This window comes from Canis lupus, chromosome 8 (genome assembly GCF_048164855.1).
Source record: "Canis lupus baileyi chromosome 8, mCanLup2.hap1, whole genome shotgun sequence".
Taxonomy (NCBI): domain Eukaryota; kingdom Metazoa; phylum Chordata; class Mammalia; order Carnivora; family Canidae; genus Canis; species Canis lupus.
The window spans coordinates 7,632,428-7,656,038 of NC_132845.1; the positions used below are offsets into that span (position 1 = coordinate 7,632,428).

Below are 23,611 nucleotides of genomic sequence, written 5' to 3' on the forward strand. Positions count from 1 at the left end.
GAGTTTAAGTAAATCTCTATCCAGTCATCATTGATTACCCAACTAATGGAACAATGACTTCAGGGGCCAGGCACAAAGTGAAAGCATTTTTATTACTTGACTCTAAGGCTTAGTATAAAACTATAGTAAACAAGATGGTGTAGTATCAGAATGGAAGTCGATAAAATGATCGGTGGAACAGAATAAAAGTACAGAATTAGACACATGCATATATGATCATTTGGTTTCTGATAAAGTTACCACGGGAAGGTAGAGGTTGTGTGGGGAGAACTGACTACAAGACATTCCTAGGAAAATTTCAGAGATGATGGAAATGTTCTATACCTTGATTTTGGTTGTGGTTTCACAACTACTTGTATTTGTCAAAACACTGAATTGTACTAAAATTGGTGAATTTTGTTATTTGTGAACCATGCCTTGGTAAAATTGATCAAAAATATGAGAAGAAAAATGATATCAGAATAGCAAATTTCTCAATCATATGCATTTGAACTTTGAGTAGGATACCTATGTCTAACATTTTTTATCTACATTTATCAATTTTCCTTACTTTGCATATAAATGTGTGGTGAAAATTAAGATAAACTGAACACTCAGTTTCTAGGAAGAATACAGGATTGCTGGGACAAATAACTATCCAGAACTAAAATCTTAAGATATTTCAATAAAGCATATAGGAAAACATAGGGAAGTTACAAAAACATGCCACATGTCTTGGTTAGAGTAGGAAGGTGTAAAGAGATGAAATACATGCAAGAAAATATAACACAGCCATAGAGAGGAAGGAGAGTCTAGAAGGATAGATATAAGCAGCGTGATTTCAAGGCTCCTGAGGAAACAAGCAAACAGAACAAAGAAAAGCAATGTAGGTAAAGATCAGGAGTTATAATAAATCCAAATGCAGAATATTTTCCTAATAAAAGATTTTTTAACTGGATAAGAAACCAAACTTTTGGTATGTCCTATTCATGAAAGCTGTACCTCAAACAAAATAGCATAGAATATTGAAAATAAAGAGGGCAAAAGTCTATCAGGCAAATGGCAGCAAGAAGAAAGCAGGAGTGTCAATAACCCCATTGCCGACAAAACAATTCAATTTAAAGAAAAAGACCCTGTGTAATTATGATTTAAATTATTTACCCTTGCCGGAGGAAAATGGAGATGGTCTGTATAACTGAAAATGCCTCATGTAAGGCTAAGTACTTGGGATGGAGAAGAGATGTGGTGCTTGATGGAAAGAAAAGAATTTGGGAATTTCTGAGGGAAGGGGCCAAATAAGGAAAATGTGACAGATTGCAAATATGGCCATAGAGTTTTGAAGCTCTTTCTACCAGGAAGTAGACTTTCCTTCCTCACTCTGTGACTACTGCTTGTAGTTGACTTTATGGCTTTTTTGCATGAAGAGAATGTATCAGAAATGCCACTGTGCACATTTCCAGCTTGGCCTCCAGTGACCTTGCAGACTGTGTCTCGTGCAGGGACCCTTTTCACCCACCTGTACACAGTTTCAAGCTTTCCATTTGGAGGACGAGAGATGTTTTTGAAGAAGGACCCCAGCGCTTCCAACTGAGGTCCCAGATACTTGAAGCCGCCAATGAGAAATAGGCAAGCCTTACCCAGACCAGAACACCACCCAGCTGAGCCCTGTCCAAATCAGCAAGAGAATTGTGAGCTAAACAAAACAAAATAAATAAATAATTAATTAATTAATTACTTAATTAAGTTAATTAAATAAAATCATTTATGCCCCTATGTCTTGGAGTGAATAACCAATTTAGAAAAGTATTTTGTTTGAGACATCGTAAGATGAGGCAACCCTTCCTAAGCAGCAGGAAAAGCTCTCTGTATTGGGAACGCATTAAGGATCTCTCGCACATGCACTGGTGATCATGCCTCATTTAAGGCATAAACATAAATGTCTAAGGGGGCATTTATGCCAGTAGAACAGAGATCCTGCAGCACAGTGCTCAATCTCTGTCTGATACCCATGGGGCTACTTTATCCTGCAGCTGTGTTTGCCTCCAAATATACAGAGCTGACAGTGGTACCAAAGGCAGAGGAGTGTCATCTGGCTCTTAAGGTCACAGAGGATTTATTTAAATGTAGCTTCAAATGTCACAGAGTGCCTTTCAAACTGAAGTTCTGGAAACAATGCAGACTTCAAGGACTGAGCGACAAGTGAAGCCATGTGGTACAACACAGAAATTATGGCCTTTACCAGCCAGGGAAACTCAGTTTGACCACAGCCCTGACACATAATGGGGGTGTGTCCTAAGTCTACTTCTCTGAGCTTCAGTTTGCTCATCAGGGAAAAGCATTCACTAGGATGAATGAAATATAGCTGAAACTATTGAAACGGGAGTCAGACTGCCTGACAGACTTCCTATTAATCTCCCTGTGCTTTAGTTTTCTCATTTATAAAAAAGGGAAGAATAGAAGTACCTACATAACATTCCTAGGACACTGCCTGGCACATAGTAAGTGTTCAATAAAATGTTGTTTCTTGTTCTCATTGTCCCTTCCTTTATTCCTTTCTATATTCATAAGAGAACAATCAAGAAAAGAGCTCTCAACTCCTACTTTATGGAGTTATTTTGAGAATTAAAAGGAGGGAAAGCACATTGTGTAATTCCTAACATGTAGTAAGCAATCATGAAAGGGTATGAAAGAGGAGGCGAGATGAAAAACCAGCAACCGTGGGTCAGGGAGACAGAGAATGGCTGCAGGCTGGCCAAGCAGGACAGATTTACACTTCATATTTACCCACTTTAGGAAGAGTTTTAAACTTTGCATCCAGACAGATTTGGATCCAACAGGTCTTGGGTACGCTACCTTAAAACATTAGCCAGAAACTGGGGATAATTGTTGGTACCTTTCAGGTGCTTTAAAGAAATATGTAAAATACCAAATATGTAAAATGTGTAAATTACCAAAACATACTATATCATATAGAGTTATTTGTCCTCTGAGGCTGGAAATGCAGTATTATTACCCTTTTAATGAAACATTGAAGAACATAAGGGGCTTTCCTGTAGGCACACAGCAAGTGTGACAGCACTCAAGCCTAGATGTCCCAAATCTCAATCTACTGGGCTTCTATTCTGTGAGTCTACACTGGGCAACACAGCACTGTGGCTAGTGGCACAAATTCTAGACATAGGCTGACTAGGTTCTATTTCTGTGTAACCTTGGAGAAGCTATTTAATCATTCAGTCATTGGTTTACTCATCTGTAGGATGGAGAAACCAAGACTGCCTATGTCAGGGTTGCTGGCAGGATTGATGCACGTAAAGTACTGGGCACACGCTAAGTGCTCAGCAAATGTTAGCTATTCTTACATTATGCTGCTTCATCCAATTAATCTGCATGGATCTTTCCTGTGGGGTGTTTTACAGCCAACCTACTTCTCAGCAACTGTGGAGCAGGCTAAGAATCATTTCACTGAAGTCAGGTTATGCCAAGGAGAAACAAGGAAACAGAACCAAGACCATGAACCAAGTCTTCTCCTCTGGTTGTGTGACTTTCTGGGCACAGAGTGCATGAATTCAGCTCCGAATGCCAATCAAACTGGCTTTTCTTAGTCTAGTGCTGAAGCCAAGGCATATTCTCCTGACTCCACTCCTGGGCAGTTCTGAAGCTCACTGAGTCAGCAACAGCTTTTCGCTTCCCTGGTGATCCAGTATTTAAGTGTAATTAAAAGTGCACCTACCTTCTCTTCAAACCACCAGGAAGAGGGATGGAATTCTGAACAACTCTGTCCTTTACCAAGACACCTCAGCACTCTTGGTGCTAATGCAGCTCTTGGTGTATAATTACCCTGTCACCTAAAGGAGCTATTACTTACCTTCTTCCTTAAAGGACAAATATGGGACACAAAAGCATCCATCAAGATGAAGGATTTAAAATATTTTAAGAGGTGTCATTATTTACATACTACATGGCCCATAACCAAGCTGACAGATCCAAACCGTGGCCCAATGAGTTGACAGCTTGAAATATCAAAGCTTCGTCCACTGGAAGTGGCAACAGGACAATAGTGGACAGGAGGACCGGTGACAACTGATGGAGACCCAGGAAGGGCTTTGGTCTAAGCATATGTAGAAATAGGCTCCAGGGAAGGAGTACTAGACTGGGTAAATGGCCCAACCAACAGAAAGTAACAAAGAGAAGAAAATGACTGCTGAGTATAAGGCATTTTCACAGCAATCATAGCTGTTCTTCCCCATGGCTCTGCAGGAGAAGTAATCCAGCCTCCATTGTGCAGATGACAAAACCAAGGCCCCAGGAGAGGTCACCTAAATTGTCAAGGTCACAGAAGAGTGTCAGATATAGGATTCAAATCGGTATCTCCCTGGCACCAAAATGCCTGCTTTTTCTGCAACTTCTGCTCTTCCTTGTGTTAAGCAATTATCCTAGGATATAGGACCTCTCCAATTACTGCCCAGATATTTCAAGCAAAATAAGATTTCCACACGGTTCCCGTTTAGAAGGCATTTGTCTGAGTGAAGAGGCAGTCACTTCGATTCTAAATATGTCATTCTTTTCTCTCTCTTTTCCTCTCTCCCACTCTGTCTTCCTCTCATACACTGTTTAGGGGAATAGCAGCCAACATGAGAACAAATAAAGGGAGTCATTAGAAGAAAGGGTGTGAAAATAAACTATGAGAAACCAGGAAAGCCAGGTGCTCGACTTAAAATCGGCTTCAATCGGGAGTTAAGAGAACATAAAAGAGAACACAGACCGAGGCCTCTACGTGTAATTATCAGGAAAGTGATTTTGAGATGACATCGGGCGTGTTGCTCTGCATATCTATCCCTGAGACTCTGTACTGCTTATTTTCATATTTTAATAAGTTTCCACCATAGTCCAGACAATAGAACCCGTATAGCTGTGAACAACCCACTGGATTCCGTCCTTCTTTGCAAATTCCTAATAATTAGCTTATTTTACCAATGATACAATGCTGGGGGAGGTAAATGATTTGGGACACAGGTGCCAATGAGTAGAAATTTCTTTTTTTTTTAAAGATTTTATTTATTTATTCATGAGAGACACAGAGAGACACAGAGAGAAAGAGAGAGAGGCAGAGACACAGGCAGAGGGAGAAGCAGGCTCCATGCAGGGAGCCCGACTCGATCTCGGGTCTCCAGGGTCACGCCCTGGGCTGAAGGTGGCGCTAAACCGCTGAGCCACTGGGGCTGCCCTGAGTAGAAATTTCTAATGGCATTACTACTCACAACTACTTGATATCTGTTTTTATCATTTCTCCTCTTGGCACGTTCCTTTCTTTCTCTTCCTTGCTTTCTGCTGGCATTATCTTTTTCATCTCTCCTCTCTCTCCAATGCCAACCCTATCAGCGGCCCTCAAAGCTCAAGAGTTTTCTTGTCTCTGATTAATATCCAAAGATTGGCAGGGGTTTTCTTCCTCCCAAGAACATCCTGCTAGATTCTGCGCGTACATTAGTTACCTTTGGAACAAGTGAACACCCCGAGGTGATGTGCATAAACCTTTTCTGATACTGGTTTGAGCTTCCTGGGTCAGCCACCATCCTCTTTCTCCAGGACCACTTTAATGCCCACCCCTTTCCTGGCATCCCCTCGCTACACTGTGCCCCCTGCGATCCGTTCTCACATAGCAGCTAGAGTTTGGTTTTGTTTTAATACAAATCCAAGGGCGCCTGGGTGGCTCAGTCAGGTAAGCATCCGTCTTTGGCTCAGATCGTGATCCCAGGTTCCTGGGGTTGAGCCCCACGTCGGGCTCAGCAGGGGAGTCTGCTTCTCCCTCTCTCTCTGCCACTCCCCCCACTCTGTGTGCTCTCTCTCGCTCTCTCTTAATAACATCTTTAAAATAACATCTTTAAAAATAAATAAACACAAATCCATTCGTGTTACTGCCCCGTTTAAAACCCTCCAGTGGTTTTGATCACATACAGGAAAACCTGTGTAGGCAGGAGCTGGTCCCTGTCTCCCTCTCCCCCCTCATCTCATACAGGTCTTCCCTCCCTCACCTACTCCAGCCGCAAGGACCTTCTTTTCCTCCCTACAGCCTGCCAGGCCGGGTCTGTCCTTGAGCCCTCGCACTAGCTGGCCTTTCTCTGCTCTTCCAGAAATCTCCCCATGGCCAGTTCCTTCTGTCACTCAAGTCCCCGTTGAACGTTATTTTCTGAAGGAAGCTTCCTCTGCCTATCCAAACAAAAGCAGCCCCCAAGCTCCTGTTCATGTTTTTGTCATATTTTCTTGTTTCTTTATTTTCCACTCTCTTCCCACCCCCCACTAACTGAGTCCTCTACAAAACCCAAATCCGCTTCTTTTGTTCACGAGCCTCCCTGCCCAGAGCCATGCTGGGCACATAATAGGGACTTTATTTTTTATAATGTGGAGGAAATGAATCCACATTCACAATATCTTCTTAATGGAAAAAAAAAAATAGCCTCCGCTCTAGCACATACCGTTTTCGTACCATAAGTGTGAATGTACGTGTATGTGTTTGTGGGTGTGGGTACAAAGTAAACATTACAGTAGGAAAAATGATAAATGATGGTTATCTCCAGGTGATTATCCACAGCTTTTATCCGTTTCTTCCTTTTGGATAAGGTTTATGGTTTCCAAGTGTTCTTCAATCATCATGCATTTGCACGGGATTTCCAGGCCAGCTCTTACTCCCCAATCCTTTCACTGAGTCTGCTGAGCAGTGTAAAGTGGGGGCCAGCCCCCCCCACCCCCCGCCACCCAGCAGAGCCCAGTAACACCGCCCCACTTCCAGGTCAAGGCACCTGGAATCTCAACTGTTGAGCCGCAGCCCTCCGGATGCGGTTTGTGTGGGAGTGTGGAAGACACAATAACACCCCAGGACAGCCACGCAGGTGTGCAGAGACCCAGCTGGCGGGGAACTGCCTACCCCAGGAAGCATCCCCACGGCACTTTCAAACACAAACAGGAACAAGGTGCTTACAGATCACACACACCTGTAGACCTTAGCAGAGAGCTCCAGACATGTGGCTACTCAATAAACCTCTACTGAGCAGGATGGAGTATTACAGGGTTTATTGTTCACAATAAAATAAGAGACAGAACACACAGCTTGATGTTTCCATCTTGGAACAGCTCTGAGGCTCTTGCCCTTGGCAAAATGACGTCATTCACCTGGAGCCTGCGGTTTGAAGAGGATGGGAATCCCAGGATGAAAGCAAAGGTAGCTGTGGCCCTGGAATCGTGTGGCTGTCCCTTCCAAGATATCTCCTTCTCACGTCACCATGAGGAGCTGGCAAAGCAGCTCAGCTGGAAAAGAGAATCAGATGCTTTTGAGTCTTGCCCCCCTTCACCGTTCTTTAGGGGTACCCGGCATTCAGTGGCAAAACCACTGTCACGTTCCCTCTCACAGCAGTGACAGCCCAATCGGCTTGGGTTATGCGGTTATGCAAAATCAATCGCTCAATACCTTAATTATCAGCTCCTCTGAAAAAAATTGAATTTATCGACGAGAATCAGCAAGCCCGATGCCCATGCTGTATCGGGGAGAAAAGCAGAAGTTAGCTAACTGTTCAGTGAACATATTTGGGCCTCTGCAATTTTCATTATGACAAATTGTTGACCCAAGATAGATTTTCTGACCTGCGTGCTATCATATCGTTCTGCTCGGGCAATTCCATTGCAGGCAAGGGTGAAGCTTGAAGCGGGAAAATGAAGCTAAACATCACCAGGCGAAGGCTTAGCATGTTTTCAGATCAATAATCAGTATTTGTGCAAGTAAGGTTGCAATATATAGAAGGAGCCTCTCTGATTTGTTTTTATTAAGGTGAAGTGGGTTTTATTGCAGCTGTTATGATCAATTGAAGGGAAAAAAGAAAAAAAAAAGGAGAGAGACATCTACACAGAGGAGAGGAGGGGCTGCTCCCAAGGGAAGCTGGAAGTTCACCATGTTGGCCTAATCGCACCCAACACACTGCGATCCTGGTGATTCTTCCCCAAAAGTGTTTCCATCTGGACACCAGCAAAGAAAACAGAGCGCGATTGCTGGAACTTCCCTGTAGTTTCTCTTCCCCATAACGTTACTTAAAAGTGTTGTGTGTAATAACAAAATGAACATTCTTCTGGCTGAAGTTGCAATCATAATCATGTTTTTTCTACTCAAGTTCAGCATAATTACGCACAATCCTGCCTATGGGGGGGGAGGAGGTGGAATTTGTAAACAAAAGATCCAGATTCATGGAGTGAAATCGAAAAACAGATGAGTCATGTATGATGATTTGCACAAACGTCTCAATGAGGTACCAGTAAGCCACGTGACTCAGATTCTCTCTCCTTCGACATCCGTGCTCCCTCAGCTTCAACGGGCTTTCGGAGGGAGTAAGTGATCGTGACAGCAACAGCTTAGTGCAGTGAAGCCTCGTTAAGCCCATCGTCACCTATTTGGTTTTCTGAGATTGGTGGCGCTTCATTTCGACACTCTCTTCCCAGCCTGGAGCACCTTGCTCTCTAGCACTGCTGTGGGATTGTTGATGCTGCACCCCTGACTCAGAAAACGGTCCCCAGCCCATGCCCACCTGGCACCAGGGGGCCCCACTCCTTCCATCCCATCCGCCTCCAGGTGGCTCACCCCGGGCTCCTCAATCAGCACGTCTCTCCCAGGCCCCTGTCCTCACACTGCCCTTCGTCCTCATTCCTCACCCAGGATTCACTCCAGGTTGTGCCCTGCTACCCACGAGCCCATTAAAGCCAAGGCCCAACGTAGCCTCTCAGCACTTGGGTAATGCGGAAATAATAATAGTACTCTTCTCACCAAGCTTTATGAAAAGTAGATGAGATAAAGCAGGTAAAACCCTTCTACCAGGCCTTATGGAGAGGGCACATGCAATAAACGCTGTGATCACTAGCTTTTTAAATCATGACATATCTTCACTTTCCTTTCAGAAAGCAATTTCCTCCACTTTTGGCGTATGTGGGTCAGATGTAGCTGATGGGGAACCCCATGCATCCATCCCCTCCTTTTCCAGAGGTGAGCACATCACACAAGGTCAAATCAGAGCACCTGTCCCACTGGCCACAGCGATGCGAACCAGGATGGGGAGCTGCCCCACTTTCTGAGGAACTATTGGGAAATAGAAGCTTTCTTTTCACTGGGTTCTCGGAGTGGTGAGATGTAAGCGTGGGGCTGCCGATTGCTGGCACACGTGGCGCGGGCATAAAGGGAGAGCCCTTCTGGAAATGAAAGCAACATACCTGAAATCTTAGAGACACAAAGTGATGGAGATGGAAATGCAGAGTGAGATCCCAAACGACAAGGTTTCAGCACTTGGGTCCAGTTGTGCCTGAGAACAATCGCTCCCAGCGACCGGCAATGGAAAGAGTCCAGTGTAGGGAAGCTCCTCTGGCCCCAGCACCCCAAGATGTTGAGATCCCAGTGGGCAAAGCCTGCCCGGCCACGACAGTGCCCAGCACTATTAGTGATGTAAAAGACACGCTCGATGTTTTTTGAGCTAACTTGTTTTCAAATCACCCTAAGCTCCAGCTGACCTAATGACTTCAGCCATCTGGGGGTCCTCAATCAGGCTGGTCCTCCTGCTGAGTCAGCCCCTCTCTCGAGGGACGGAGCAGTGACCTGGAGGTCATATTTTCTTCTATTCCTAGGAAGATGCCCTCCCACTCCCTCTGGGCTCACAGGCTGCCCTGGATGTTGAGCTGCCCCTGAGGAGGCCCTTGACCATCCTCCAGGTCTACACACGATCCGAAGTGATAGAAGGAAGGAGCTGCCTGGTGACCCCAACCACTAATCACCGCCCTCCCATAGACAACAAGACTGATCCCAGAGAGCCCACGTCTCTGGTTTCTTCAGGCATCCCTGTAACTCATCATCACTTCCTGTCTGTTCTCCCAAAGCTTCCATGTCATCCTCTGGTGATTGGTCTGTGCTCAGCGATCTCCCCACACCCTCACCCTCTTCTCTGAAACTGTGCTTTACTCTCTGCCTCTAACTCAGTGGTTCTCAGAGTGTGGTCTGTGGACCAGCAGCATCAGCATCATCCAGGAGCTTGTTATAAATGGAGACTCTCAGGCTCGACCCCAGAACTACAGAAACAGCCACTCTGGGGATGGGGCCCAGAAGTCTATGTTTTAAAAAGCTCCCCCCAGAGGATTCTGATGCTATGAGTGGAAGTAGAATTTCCCTTGAAGATACTGCTTTCTTCTCAACTCTCCCAAAGGTGATTTCCCACCCTCACCAATCTCCCTGCGACCTATATCCCAGGTGTAGGAGTATGGTGTGTCCTGCTTGCTCCACCTTGCTGCTCCCAAACCCATTACCTTCCCTTCTGCCAGATTCTTAAGCATGCAAATCATCAAAATTTGATGCCCACCATCCTTCTTGGTTGCTGCCACCTGTCAACATCAAGGTCTTTGCTCCTCAGTTATAGCATCTAAGACTCTCAATTCATCCTACCTTCTGAATACTTCTACCCTTCCAGCTCTCTTATTCGGGACTTCCTAATCCAACTCTCCTCTGACCCTACAGGAACAATCAGTCTACTAACTCCCACCTTCTTTCTCCTCATGATTTCCCAATCTACATCTCTAGTCCTGGCCCTTCCATGAGCTACAAACAAACAGTTATGACTACGTACGGGACATCTCCATTTGGATGTCTAAAAAGCTCCAAACTTAATATGTCTTTAATCTCTTGATATTTATCTCCCAAACTTTTCCTAGTGTTTCTTAACCCAGTAAATGGCACCCTTATCCAGGGAGTTTTACAAACCAAAACCCCCAAATGCCATCTCTAATTTTTCTCTTTCCAACATGTCCTTCATTCAAACCTTCAGCAAGTACTGTAGATCCATCAACGTAAATTCCAACCCAGCCACTCCTCACCATTTCCAGCTTTGAAAGCTTCAGTTAGACTAATGCATCCTCTCCTACTTGTTTCCCTCCTTCCCTTTTGTCTCCCAAATCGCATACTCCACCCTGCAGCCATGGTGACCTCAATGCTTGCAGTAAATTACATCACCCACTTCTGTCTTTCCATAGTAAAGCATTAGGGAAGCCTTTATCTCCTGCTGACCTCATCTCCTCCCTGTCTCTCACTTAATATATTCTAGCCACACAGGCCTCCTTCTGTTCCTCAAACACATCATTCTCAATCATGTCTCAAGGTCTTTCCACATGCTCTCCTCTCTGCCTGGAGTCCTCTTCCTCCCATATATTAGTTTGACTGTCTTGTCATCACTGAGATCTTAGATCAAAAACATAAGCGCAGAGATATCTTCCCCAGTACTCTCACTAAAGTGACTCCTCCTCCCCTAGGTACTCTCTATTCCAACTCCCTATTGGTGTGTTTGTAAGATCTACTGATATAAAAATGTGCTGTTACAGCAAATTCTCTGTCTCACCATCTCCACACACCAAAATGAATGAAAACTCCATGAGGTCAGGAACATGGGACATATAGTTCATGCTGTTTCTCTTTAGACCTAGGAGAGTGCTGAAGGTAAAGCAGATATTCAAGTATTTGTTGAAAATGAAATCAACAAAATTAAATGGAAAATGGCTGCAATTTAATTTTTCACTAATCGAGATGAAAGTGATGTGCTTCCAGAGCAATGAACTGTATAAAAACAAGATTTCAAAGAGGATTTGGGCTATGTCATAGAACTAAGCTTTTAAACACGCTTTGGAAGCACCCATTTTCGTACAAACTTTGTGATCACCTAAATGCTTGCGCCAATACTTAGATTTAATCATTATAAATATTTTTTTATTTCTGTGTTAGGGCAGGACAGCTGTCCAGCAACACATTGGCTGGAATAATTTCTGACACCGCAGAGTGATGTTTATAATTGTTTTAAAAGAGCCCACAGTTCAGATGTTTCACTAATTATTCCAAATTGGAACCGTTTTATTAGACATGATCTTTGCCCTGTATGCCAATGTGACAAGATTTATTTTAAGTCAACAACACTGGGATTGTTAAAAGAACATTTCAAGGATGCACATCCCACCAAGCTGGTCAAGGATAGCATGCCAAATATTAGTTAGCAGCCACCGCAGTTTTAATCTCCGTCATTTTTTCAAACATGTGTCTATAGAGACATAAAGAAATGACTGATGAATTGCTGGAGATCATTAGCTAACAATTGACAGAGCTTGACTGCACACAGACTGAAATTGTACTGTCTCCCTAACCATTGTTTAAATTTACTCTGTACCAAGTGTGTTTAGGTAGTACTAGGACATGTTTGACAGCATTCATTTTGTTTGGAACCTGAAGAAAATGTGAAAACATTGGGCAGAAAGGCAATTGCCATCTGCAGTCAGAAAGATTAGTTCTTGTTAAAAATTATATCAGAAAAATATAGGAAAAAAAAAAAGAAAGAAAAATATAGGGTAAGGCTCCCGCTGTAGCTTTCTCCTCTTCTATATGATCCCCTAATTCTTAATACGAGTCCCCATCATCAGGTCAGCCAGGCTAAAATCTTGATCAGAACTTATCTCTCTTTCCCTCTTGTTGCCTCTAAAGCTCAGATTTCTTCTACTCTGCTGGTTCTTACCTGCATTTTTTTCCCCTAGAATTGCAGAAATCACCTAATTAAACTACCCCTCTGTCTGCTGTATCCAATTATCTCTGTTCCCAGCACTGAGGATTGGGGAGTGGAGGGTGGTGTGCTGCAGAGAGATAGGCCTGAATCCCCAAAGGCACACACAGGAATTACCCAGCTACTTAAACTGTAAGGTCAAAGGCCCAGTGAAAAAAGCCCTTGCTCATCATTGCATAATTAGATCGTGCATGTCAAGCTATCCCCACTGAAGAGAAACTTAAAGAAACGAACAGAAGCCTTTAGTGACAGGCCATCGCCACTCCCAGGGACTTTAGGTACCACCCCTCCATGCTCTCTTAGCACCTGGGCACAGCTTCAGCAGGGACTTGCCTGCTACACTGACGGAGCTTATGAAATTTAGGCTCTATCTGACTCACTTAAGCCCCAAGGCCAGACACCTACTTTACCATGCTTCTATCCTTGGTACATGTTGCGATGTCTAACGCACAATGGGAGCGAGGACAAGTATCTGCCATGTAATGGGCATGCAATAGCTTGGGTTAACCAATTGATTATTGCATGATCGATTAATTAACCGGGTTGTTCATGGGGCTGGAGAAGATGGCATTAGGGACTTAAAATCTACTTTCTCTAGTACACAGAAGATGTGGCATCAAAAGTTCAGATAGAACCGTGGCCGCTGATAAGCTCAGCACTATATTGGAGGAGAAAAACATTAATGTTTTTAAAACCTTCATTTTTCTATCTCAGGAAATATATGCTGCCTAAAGTAAGATCTTAATTCTCTGTGCTTGTTCCATGCTTCTTCAGAGCCCCGGGCTTTACATTATGTCTGGATTTTTATTCAAACCAAGTGGCTTGAGAATCCACACTTCCTTAATGAATCAGCAGAAGAAAGATACCACTTTCCTTATAATCTTACCACATCCATCCATGGCTCTTTTCTGAAACTTTTATTGAGCATATATTGTACACCAGACACTAGTCATCCCTTTAGATCCATCATGGCCCTGAATCATCATAACATTCCCATGAGGAGGGTTTTATTATCATTCAGGTTTTATGGGTAAGGAAACTGCGGTTTGGGAAGGTTAAGTAATTTGCCTAAGGTCACAAAGATTATTAAGTGCAGAGCAGGAGTGCTAAACCAGTGCAGTATAACCCCTAAGCCACCTCTTGAGCACAGAGACACTCTTCTTCAATACCAAAGGTGAAGGTAAATAAAGAAAAGAGAGGAGGACAGACCAGCAATAATCTCAAGCAGACTTTCAGTGGTGCCGGCATCATCAGACAGGCTGAAGTTAACTTTGGTGTTATCTACAGAGAACAGCACAGATCGCTACGCTGGGTTGGTCACTAGGGACTCAAATGCATCATCTATGTATGCCTTGACCCTGTATGTATGTGCCACAGGGAACAATATCAGTAAGACCTGATACCTGCCCTGGAGAGGGCCTAAACGGGCAAATGAGATAAAGATATGTTTACAATTCTCAGGAAATGAGGCAACAGTCATTTGGTCCAATCTGGAGCCAGAAAGGTTCCCTGGAGAAACCAATGCACTGAAGTTCAGTATCAGAAGAAATGTAAGAAAGGTTTTCCAGGCTAAAGGAACAAGATTTACAAAAACTCAGAGGACTGAAATCATATCGTGAGTACAAAACTCTGAAAATACTTGAGTATCACTCAACGTATAAAGTGGAAATTAGGGACTGAGTAGATGAATAGGGTGACCCTAGGTCCAGATTTTCCTGAGATGGTATAATTTTATACCTGGTATTCCAGGTATAACTTAACTTTAACTAAGTTAAGTGGAAATATCACTTCGCACTCAAAAGTATCCTGGCTTGGATGATAGATTATATGGCCACCTTAGAATAATCCTACATGTGAAAGGCTTGAAAGTGAAATAAAGGCCAAATCATAAAGAGTTACTTATTTTATACCAAGAAACTTTGAAAAATAGATTAGGTTTACCACTGGTATTAGGAGATGATTTTCGGTACTACACAAACTTCTTTATTTTACTGGTTATATGTATATTTTAGTGTATATTGGGAGAAAACACAGCTGGCATGTCAAACTCATGATTTAATGGATATTATTGCCTTGGATGGACTGAAATGGCTATTGTTCTGGTGAGCCATCCTATCTGGAGCCAGTGTACTCAGGCGCAATGTTCTAGCAGGAATGTTGCAGAGCTTGAACAGCCAAAACTTCTCCCATAACTCTATGGAGGGTTGGAAAGAGCACACGGTATGGGTTAGTCATATGGATTCCGCTTCATTGAATATTATGGATAGCAACGTGTTCTTTTCAACACCACGCTGAGTGTCATTTTCAGTGGTTAAGGCTATGGCAACAATATGTAGGATGATGAAAATGGTAAAATCTAGGAAGCACCGCAGTAGGAAATAGGGAGCTTTTGAAGGGCTCTAGGCCAGAGATTTCTTTCTTTTTTTTTTTTTTTTTAAGATTTTATTTATTTACTCATGAGAGACACAGAAAGAGAAGCAGAGACATAGGCAGAAAGAGAAGCAGGCTCCCTATGGGGAGTTCAAAGCAGGACTCCATCCCAGGAACCCGAGATCATGACCCGAGCTGAAGGCAGACGCTCAACCACAGAGCCACCCAGGTGCCCCTGAAAGGAGAAAATCTAAGAAGAAAAATGCTTTCATAATTCAGATAAATGGTGGTGAAGACTTAGAGCTAAAAGGACACTGCCTGGGGTGGAGAAAAGGCCAGTTCTGAGAAATGTTTAGGTGCTAAAGTCAACAGGACCTGATTGAACAGAAGTGGGTGAGAAAGAAAGTAAATAATAGTTTATTCCCAGTCTTGAGACTCTGACTCAGGCAACTGGTTCCATCAGCCACAATGAAGACCATAAAAGAAGCCAGGTTTGAAGCAGAAGGCAGCAAAGCCATCAGTTCTCCAGCCGCAGCATGCCCACATGGAGAGGAGAGGTAGATGAGATGTTCAGAAAAGAGCATCACATAGAGATCAAGAAGAAATTGGTTCAAATTTCAGTTTTGTTACTTCCTTCTGGAAAACGTGCATAATATATTAGAAGGTTGTTGTGAGAATTAAATGAGAGGCTATGTGTGAAAGCATTTTGTAAATTGCAAAGTGTCAGTTGTTATTTTGAAGTAAATAAGCAGAAGTGATAATGAATTCTAAGAGTTTAGAGATTAGAAGGCTCAAAGGCACACTTAAGAAGGCAGACCACATGGTCTGTTCCTAGTGTTTTGCACTTAAACTACCTCCCACAGATAAGAATCTATCTTATTTTTTAAAACCCTTAGAGAAATTAGCTTTATTAGCCCATTTTAGAGTTTCAAACTCCTTACTATTTAACAATATGTAACCAAATTTTATTAAGCTTCATTCGACTCCTTTTGTTCTATATCCGTAGGTCTCTTATATTCTTGAAACTCTTTGTGAGGGCTTTCAGTGTTTTCCTCAGTAGGATAACTGATCCCTTATGTATTAAGCTATCTGTAAGCTATTGAATGTATGTGTAACCAAATTAAATCCTTTTGGGAAAAAAAAAAACCAGAGGTTGTAAATAAGGAAGGCTTACTGAGTACTAATTATTTTTTTTTTCAAGCCTAAACATCAAGGTTTGACTCTTTTAATCTGTTTAGATGTAGACCAATTACAAGCCATCCTAGCCTTAGTTTCTTAATCTATCAAAAAGAGGTGAGTGGTGCCAGCTGTCACTCTATCACAGGCCGGGGGGTGGGTCTGGGCCATTAAGAAAAGTAAGCAAGAGAGACCATGGAACTGAAAGCACCTTGTAGATTCTGGAGACCTACCCTGCTTAAGAAATATCTGTTGAGGGTTATCTTATTTGATCTTCTCTACATATCAGAGGTGGGGGAAAGCAGACATGGGATGGTCAAGTCAAGCACTCAAGGGCCTATAGCCAATTGGCGATGGTGCCAAATCCTGGATCTACTGACTCTTCTTCATGCATTCCCTCATCAATAAACTCATTTTCTTAAGCATTTAATAAATATGATGCACCAGATGCTTGGGGGAAGAAATAGTGAAGAAGAAAAAACATACATTCTGTGCTCCCCACTGCCTTCCCCACCACTCACCATAGCTGACAGCTGAATAAGGAAGAAAAATGAAGAAGGTTCTTGAAATCTAGGTCTACTTGCCACACCATTACTGCCCCAAACAAAGGTTTGTCAGAATCTGGTCATCGGTCTGTTTCATATATTAGAAGCTTGGAGCAACCTCTCTGATGAATCATTTTAAGTATCAACAAATTGTAATGAATTTGGAGAAAAAAAAAGTGTATCCCAAATATTATAATTTGAGGCAAACATAAGTCATCCAACCAATATCTTTGCCAATTAAATCCTCCCTATATTTATTATTTATAGGACCCTGAATTTGTTTGGAACAGAAAGAAAAACCCCACAAATTTCCCAATTCCCTTTGTTGCTAAGGTGGTCCTGTTCTGACCAAATATATGGAAGTAGAAATCTATTCAGTTAAGATTTGGGGAAAATTATTATTTTCCTGATGAAAAGGGACAGAATCATCTATTTTTCCCTTTCCCTACCCTCCGTCATCCCATGCTACTACCCCCATTCCCTCCAGGAACTGGATGTGATGCCCAGAGAAGAAAAGGCTATCTTGTAAGCAGAAGGGTAAAAGTTAACAGTAGGATGTCCAAGCAGCAAAGCCGGTGAGACTTGGATCCTTGATGACATCATGGAGTTACCCTACAGCACCAGAGTACCTACCTCCAGACTTTAGCATTCTATGGAAATTAAAACCCTATTCCATTAAACCGCTGAGGTCAGACTTCGGTTACATGCAGCCAAATGCAATTACCAATGTATACACAGCCCGGGTCTTATTAGCAATGAGGGATACCACCAGCTTTCTTTGCCATAAAAGAACATTGGCAAATGTCACAGAGCTGCTGGGGCTTTGGTTTTCTTTCGGTACTATGTCAGCAGTTTGAAAGCAACAAATGAGAATAATCCATGACAACAAGTGTTCTTAATTGACGTCTCTAAAATTTCTATTGCTATGGCTGCTAGATCACAATTTTGGGAAGAGCATGGAGATCCCCAGGGTGGCCTCTGATCAGAATTGTTCCCTGCGTGCCCTTCCCCTACTTGTATCATGCTCTGCTACTGTGACACACACAGTGTGTATACCTGTGTATAGGTGTGCGTGAGGTATTAGAAGCAGAGTATCTTAGAACAGATGCCTATGTAGTCTGATGATGGGGATGCAAAACAGATTCTCTTCCAGATTAGTCTATTTACATGGCGTTACAGATTCACACCATCTGGATACAAACACAAGCAAGCTTTAATGTCTTGGTCCTGCTGAGATCCAATGGAAGAGAGACTGTGGAATCCCTGCCAGCGAAGAAATTAAGGCTTCAAGTTTCTCACCATCCAGGCAGGGTATGTAGTGACCTGCCAGTGGTGTTGTTCTGATTGCCACTGATGCTCTGAGATCTGGATCGCATCCTCAGTGGGTCCCAACTGGTATGAGAGGAGCAGTCTGGGCCCGTTGAGTGTCCCGCTGCCCCCAGGCCATCCGGAGAGTTGGCCGTAGCACCCTCCTCTGAGAGGGCCGGGTGGGGTGGCCCTGACCCTAGGAAGTAGCAGAGCATGCAGAGATCAGGCTTCCGGTTCCATGAGTGCTAACAGGCAGGTACATGTTGTACGGACGCATAGCAAAAGGGGCCAGACATTCAGGAGCTGGAGACTCCAGACTAAAGTAACTAATTCTCCAATCTTTTCAAAACAGATACCTAAAAACCACTCTCCTATTGCTTTTTTTCAAAAACAGCATTGGCAACCTGCGTTCAAACTGATGTATGGAGCTCCGGTTGCAACCGCTGGTTTTATGACCTAAAACTTCTTTTGTGCTATTCCTGGCATTGGTCTTTGAGAAAAAAAGGAAGAGGATCTATCACTGTGCTTTCTTACCAAGACAGGGCCTAATAAAAATTAAACAACATCAAATCAATTTTTGAAGATCTCCAATAAAATAAGGAATCATTGCTTCAAAATCAGGGAAAAATTATTTCCATTTATTCAACAAATATTCAAAAACTATGCTGATTCTATCAGGCCTGGTGCTTTTGATTATATCGGTTGGTTATATGGTTCGTTCCTCCCTGGGGACGCAAAGGTTTTGCCCCGATCAGGTTATTGCCCCAGCCTGAACTTCTCAGCCAGCCAGCCTGCTTCCAGGCTGCGTCTCCCCTCCCATACCTCCCTTTCCTTTTCTCCTACTCTCTTTCCATCCCATTCACTTGCTGCCAAACATCTTTCCAATGCAGCCAGAATACAAACTAATTTAACTATTAGCTTAAGCAAAGCAAATAAGGATGTAAATCCTTGGCCAAAAAAGTCATACGGCGCATTCCAAAGCCCAGTTTTATATGCAATTTTAAAATGATCTACTGTTTGGTGTGATTCATGACACTGTTCTCCTTCTATTAACTCAGAGTTAATTACGTGACCTCTTCTTTTCACCACCTGAGATTCTCAAATTGAATCCAGCAATCCAAGAGGCCCTGTTTCCCTTCGCTGTGGTTGACAGCCACACTGCTGTGCTGAGATACAGAGAAGTCAGCGCGGATCATCGGCCCCACTGCCACCCCCACCCCCACCCCAATCCTACCAGCAGCTGCTTGGTGCTTATATATGACCTGTGAAGCTAAATGGAGCTCCCAAGGTACAGGCAACTTCCTGGATCGTTGAGTCCATGTATCAGCACAAAATCGCATGAAAACTTTAGGAGGGGAAAAGTCGGTAGAGCAGCTCTGAAAATAACATTGTAAGGGCTGAAATTAATCTCTAGAGGTAGAAGATTTCATAACCCCAAGCTCCTGCCAGGGAATTCTTTTAATCTATCTAAGCTTCACTGCCTCTCATTGAGATGTACCTGTTTGGTTGCCTGGAATTAATTTTCCTAGGCGTTTGTTTTCACAGATCTCTCCCTGTTATGTTTTCTTTCTCTCTTTCTTTCTATTAGTCTTCTGATCCCTAATTTCTTCAAGTCTCCTGGCTTTCTTTGCTCCAAATGACATTTGCTTGTGTTCTCAATTTACGTCCAAAAGTAAATTGAATTTCCTGGTTGCTAATGGTAAGCACACAGTGCTGCCCGAGTGTCTTTCTAACATGTAAATCTGGTCATCTTACTCTGCTACAAAATTCTTTGGCTGCCCTTATTATGCACTCAGAACAAAATTAAACGTCCTTATCAAGAACTTGATTTAGTCATTCAATCAAATAAATGTGTTTTCCTCGAGAGACCTATATGCCAGGCATGGTTCTAGTACACAGAGATACAATATTAAAGAAGATACCAGCTACCCTTATGGAATTTTCATCCTAGTGTGAGAGACTGAGACAGTAAATAATAAGTGAGTTGGGGCACCTGGGTGGCTCAGTTGGTTAAGTGTCTGGTTCTTGATCTCAGCTTCAGTCTTGATCTCAGGATTGTGTGTTCAAGCCCCACGTTGCGCTCCATGCTGGATGTGGAGTTAACTTAAAATAAAATGAGTCATATAATTTCTGATATAAACTGTGAAGAAAATAAAGAAGGATGAGGAGTAAATAAAGAGTGATTGGAGGAAGGGCTCTTTTATTAGAGTGTGTGTGTCTGCATCTATATATAATCACATTTTCTCTTCCATTTACCTGTTGATGGATACATGGAAATATCATTTCTTTTGTTATTATGAGGGTTAATTTTTTAAAAGATTTTATTCATTTATTCATGAGAGACACAGAGAGGGGCAGAGACACAGGCAGAGGGAGAAGCAGGAGTGACTAGAGAAGACCTCTCTGTAGAGGTGACATTTGACCTGTGACCTGAATGGCAAGATTAAAAAGCACCTATAATAATGTGTAATTATTTTTTTTAAATGTATCATATACACCTTTTTTTAATAATTTTTATTTATTTATGATAGTCACACACAAAGAGAGAGAGAGAGAGAGGCAGAGACACAGGCAGAGGGAGAAGCAGGCTCCATGCACCGGGAGCCCGACGTGGGATTCGATCCCGGGTCTCCAGGATCGCGCCCTGGGCCAAAGGCAGGCGCCAAACCGCTGCGCCACCCAGGGATCCCCAATGTGTAATTATTATAAACCCTTAAAGTGTTTGTTATCTATCAAATTCAGTTTTGTGAGCTCATTTCTTCCCATATATATGTTTTACTTTATAAGAATTATTTTGAATAACAGCCTATTTTGTCTATGTACTGTTTCCTTGTAGACTAGATTTTTGTCCTTGTGTATGTCCTATAACTTAATAGAATCTTATACTCAGAGAAGAGCAAACTTTACCAGTTAGTCCTCCTGCTACTTAAAATCCGTGTCTCCTAGGGCTTGAAACCCCCAAGTATCGTAGAACATTGTACAATGCTGTTTCCTTCTAAGGTAGAAAATGAAAACGTCGAATATCAAAGACCTCTTCCAAGTCTAAAATGCTATGAGTCCATTTTCTTTTTTTTTAGTCCATTTTCAATCCTATATTTATGATCTACAGAAAACTAACACCCAAGCTGATGAAATCTTTAGTCTATGAAATAATGTTTTAATGGCATAGGAGATAATTTGAAAAATTGATTAATTTATCACATTTTAAAAAGTAACTTGTGACTTAACTTTTTCTAGATCTCTTATAAGCTCAAACACTTAATGGTTCAATGTTGGGGTTTTGGTTCCTTTTGAATTCCAATGGTTATATTTTTAGAAGACCTTTCTTTCCAGTTTTAAATTATATAAATAAAAGGAAAATTAAATAATGGTAGCTCACATTTACTGAAGCATTCTTAGGAAGACGCTCTAAGTCACTATATGTAAAAATTAACCCTCACAGAGCAGTCCGGGTGGCTCAGTGGTTTAGCGCCGCCTTAGGCCCAGGGTGTGGTCCTGGGGGCCCAGGATCGAGTCCCCCGTCAGGCTCCCTGCATGGAGCCTGCTTCTCCCTCTTCCTGTGTCTCTGCCCCTCTCTGTGTCTCTCATGAATAAATAAATAAAATCTTTAAAAAAATTAACCCTCATAATAACAAAAGAAATGATATTTCCACGTATCCATCAACAGGTAAATGGAAAAGAAAATGTGATTATATATAGATGCAGACGCACACACACACACACACACACACACACACACACACACAATAGGATATTACTGAGCCATAAAAAGAATGAGATCTTGCCGTTTGTGACAACATGGATGTACCTGGGGGTATTATGCTAAGTGAAATAAGAAAACAAATGCCATATGATTTCACTAATATGAAGAATCTAAAACAAACAAAAAGTAGAGAAAGACTCATAAATACAGAGAACAAACTGATGGTTGCCAGAAGGGAGGGGTGTGAGGTGATGGAAATGCAATCATTTGAAGTGATTGGGAGAGTGGTGAAGGGGAGTGGGAGATACAGGCTTCCACTTATGGTAGGAATAAGTCACGGAGATGAGAGATACACAGAGAAGATAGTCAATGGTGTTGTAACAGCATTGTACGGTGACAGATGGCAGCCACACTTGTGAGCACAGCACAACATACCGAGTTGTGGGATCACTTTGTTGCATGCCTGAAACGAATGCAACATCGTGTGTCAGTGATACTTCAATAAAAACAAACAAGAAGATTTTGAAATGTGTATTAAGTGATTTTGCTCCCTTAGGAACAAAACAGAATGGTATTGGGACAAGTGTGTTATATAATATAATATTCTTTGATAGGTCATAATATACAGTACAGGTAAGAGGAGGGGTAGGAAAGGAATTCACATGCCTCTGTAAGTTCATACTGGAAGGAAGGGATCAAGACCAAACTGAAATTACCAAACAAATACATAATAACAGCAATAATTAACTTCACAGAAATGAGGTAAGAGGGGAAGGAGTTCAATTCACGTTCACACTCAGATGAGCTAGATCTATGATCAATTTTAGGTTTGATGAGCACAACTTAGTAAAAGCTTGCACACTAGACTCATGCCAAATGCAGTAAAATATGACTCAGGTTCCATATTATACATGTGTGCAACAATCATTACGAAAACATTAGGCTGGTAGTTGCATGTGTAGGAGAAATAAATGCAAACTTCAACAGTGTTTTCTTTTGTACAAGCGTGAGATCCAGAGAAATAAAGACAACGATATAGAGCACATGCTGCTGATTCCATGGGCTACTTTCTTTTTTTCCCTCTAACAGGGATAGAAGCTTCTATCCACTCTCCTGGAAAGAGGAATAGCATTAGGTCCACTACAATAACTCACCAGAAGACCCAGTAGGCTTTGAGATGCAGACTATTATTGCTCAGGGAGTAGACTCTGATGGAAATTCTTGGAGAAGGGATTACTGCCATTACTCTGGCTATTACCAAGCAGTGGCCTGAGCCTATTAACAGGCAAAGCCTCAGAGGGGGCTTCTCATCGCCTACCTCTTGACTATGAGAGGGCACCTGTGAACCATTTTCTTCAGTGTTTCAGAGTTCCAGGCTCCATTCTTACCTGTGGGCTTAGCCCATGTTATTTCCTTGTGGCCATAAAGGGTACAGTTTATTTACAGCTACTTAAGTCAATTTATAAATCATCTTCACTATGTACAAGGCATTAACAGAAGAATACGAAGAGGGTGAGACACAATCTCTGCTCTCAAAAATCTGATTTCTTAAAAAAAAAAAAAAAAAGAAGAAGAAGAAGAAAAAGAAACAACCCAAGTAACTATAATGCAAGGCAAAGTGAAATTCATTTTAAAGACATTCTACAAGAGAAGCTGTTGTAGGAGGGCAAGTGTTGGGAATTCTTAAAATTTCGTATATCATATGGAATTAGGAGCCATCGATCAGTTGCCGGCAACAGACAGCAGCCCTGGCTAATGTGAGCAGAAAGTAGATTTAATAAGGGGATATTGGGTGGTTTACAAAATCTCTAGGAGAGCCAGACTTGGAGGCTTTGCAGATAAAAGCAATGTCCAAAATCACATACCACAGAGCTGGTCTGATGAAGGCACCGCTACCGTAAGAGCTGGACACAGATTCCACGACA

At 42.4% G+C, this 23,611-nt stretch overlaps 1 long non-coding RNA gene across 10 annotated transcripts in view; it reads right to left on the reverse strand.

Moving 5' to 3' along the window:
- Positions 1–7,027: 7,027 nt before the first annotated feature.
- Positions 7,028–23,611, reverse strand: part of LOC140637809 (uncharacterized) — a 65,200-nt gene continuing 48,616 nt past the window's right edge. For 8 of the 10 annotated variants that reach the window (XR_012034848.1, XR_012034849.1, XR_012034853.1 and 5 more), the window contains 4 exons: positions 19,977–20,123; positions 19,246–19,359; positions 7,439–7,505; positions 7,028–7,278 (listed from right to left, as the gene is read on the reverse strand). This is a non-coding gene — a long non-coding RNA (uncharacterized lncRNA). Of the gene's footprint in view, positions 7,279–7,438; positions 7,506–17,870; positions 18,180–19,245; positions 19,360–19,976; positions 20,124–23,611 lie in introns of those variants that run through there. The other 2 variants (XR_012034851.1, XR_012034854.1) reach the window with 2 other exon arrangements.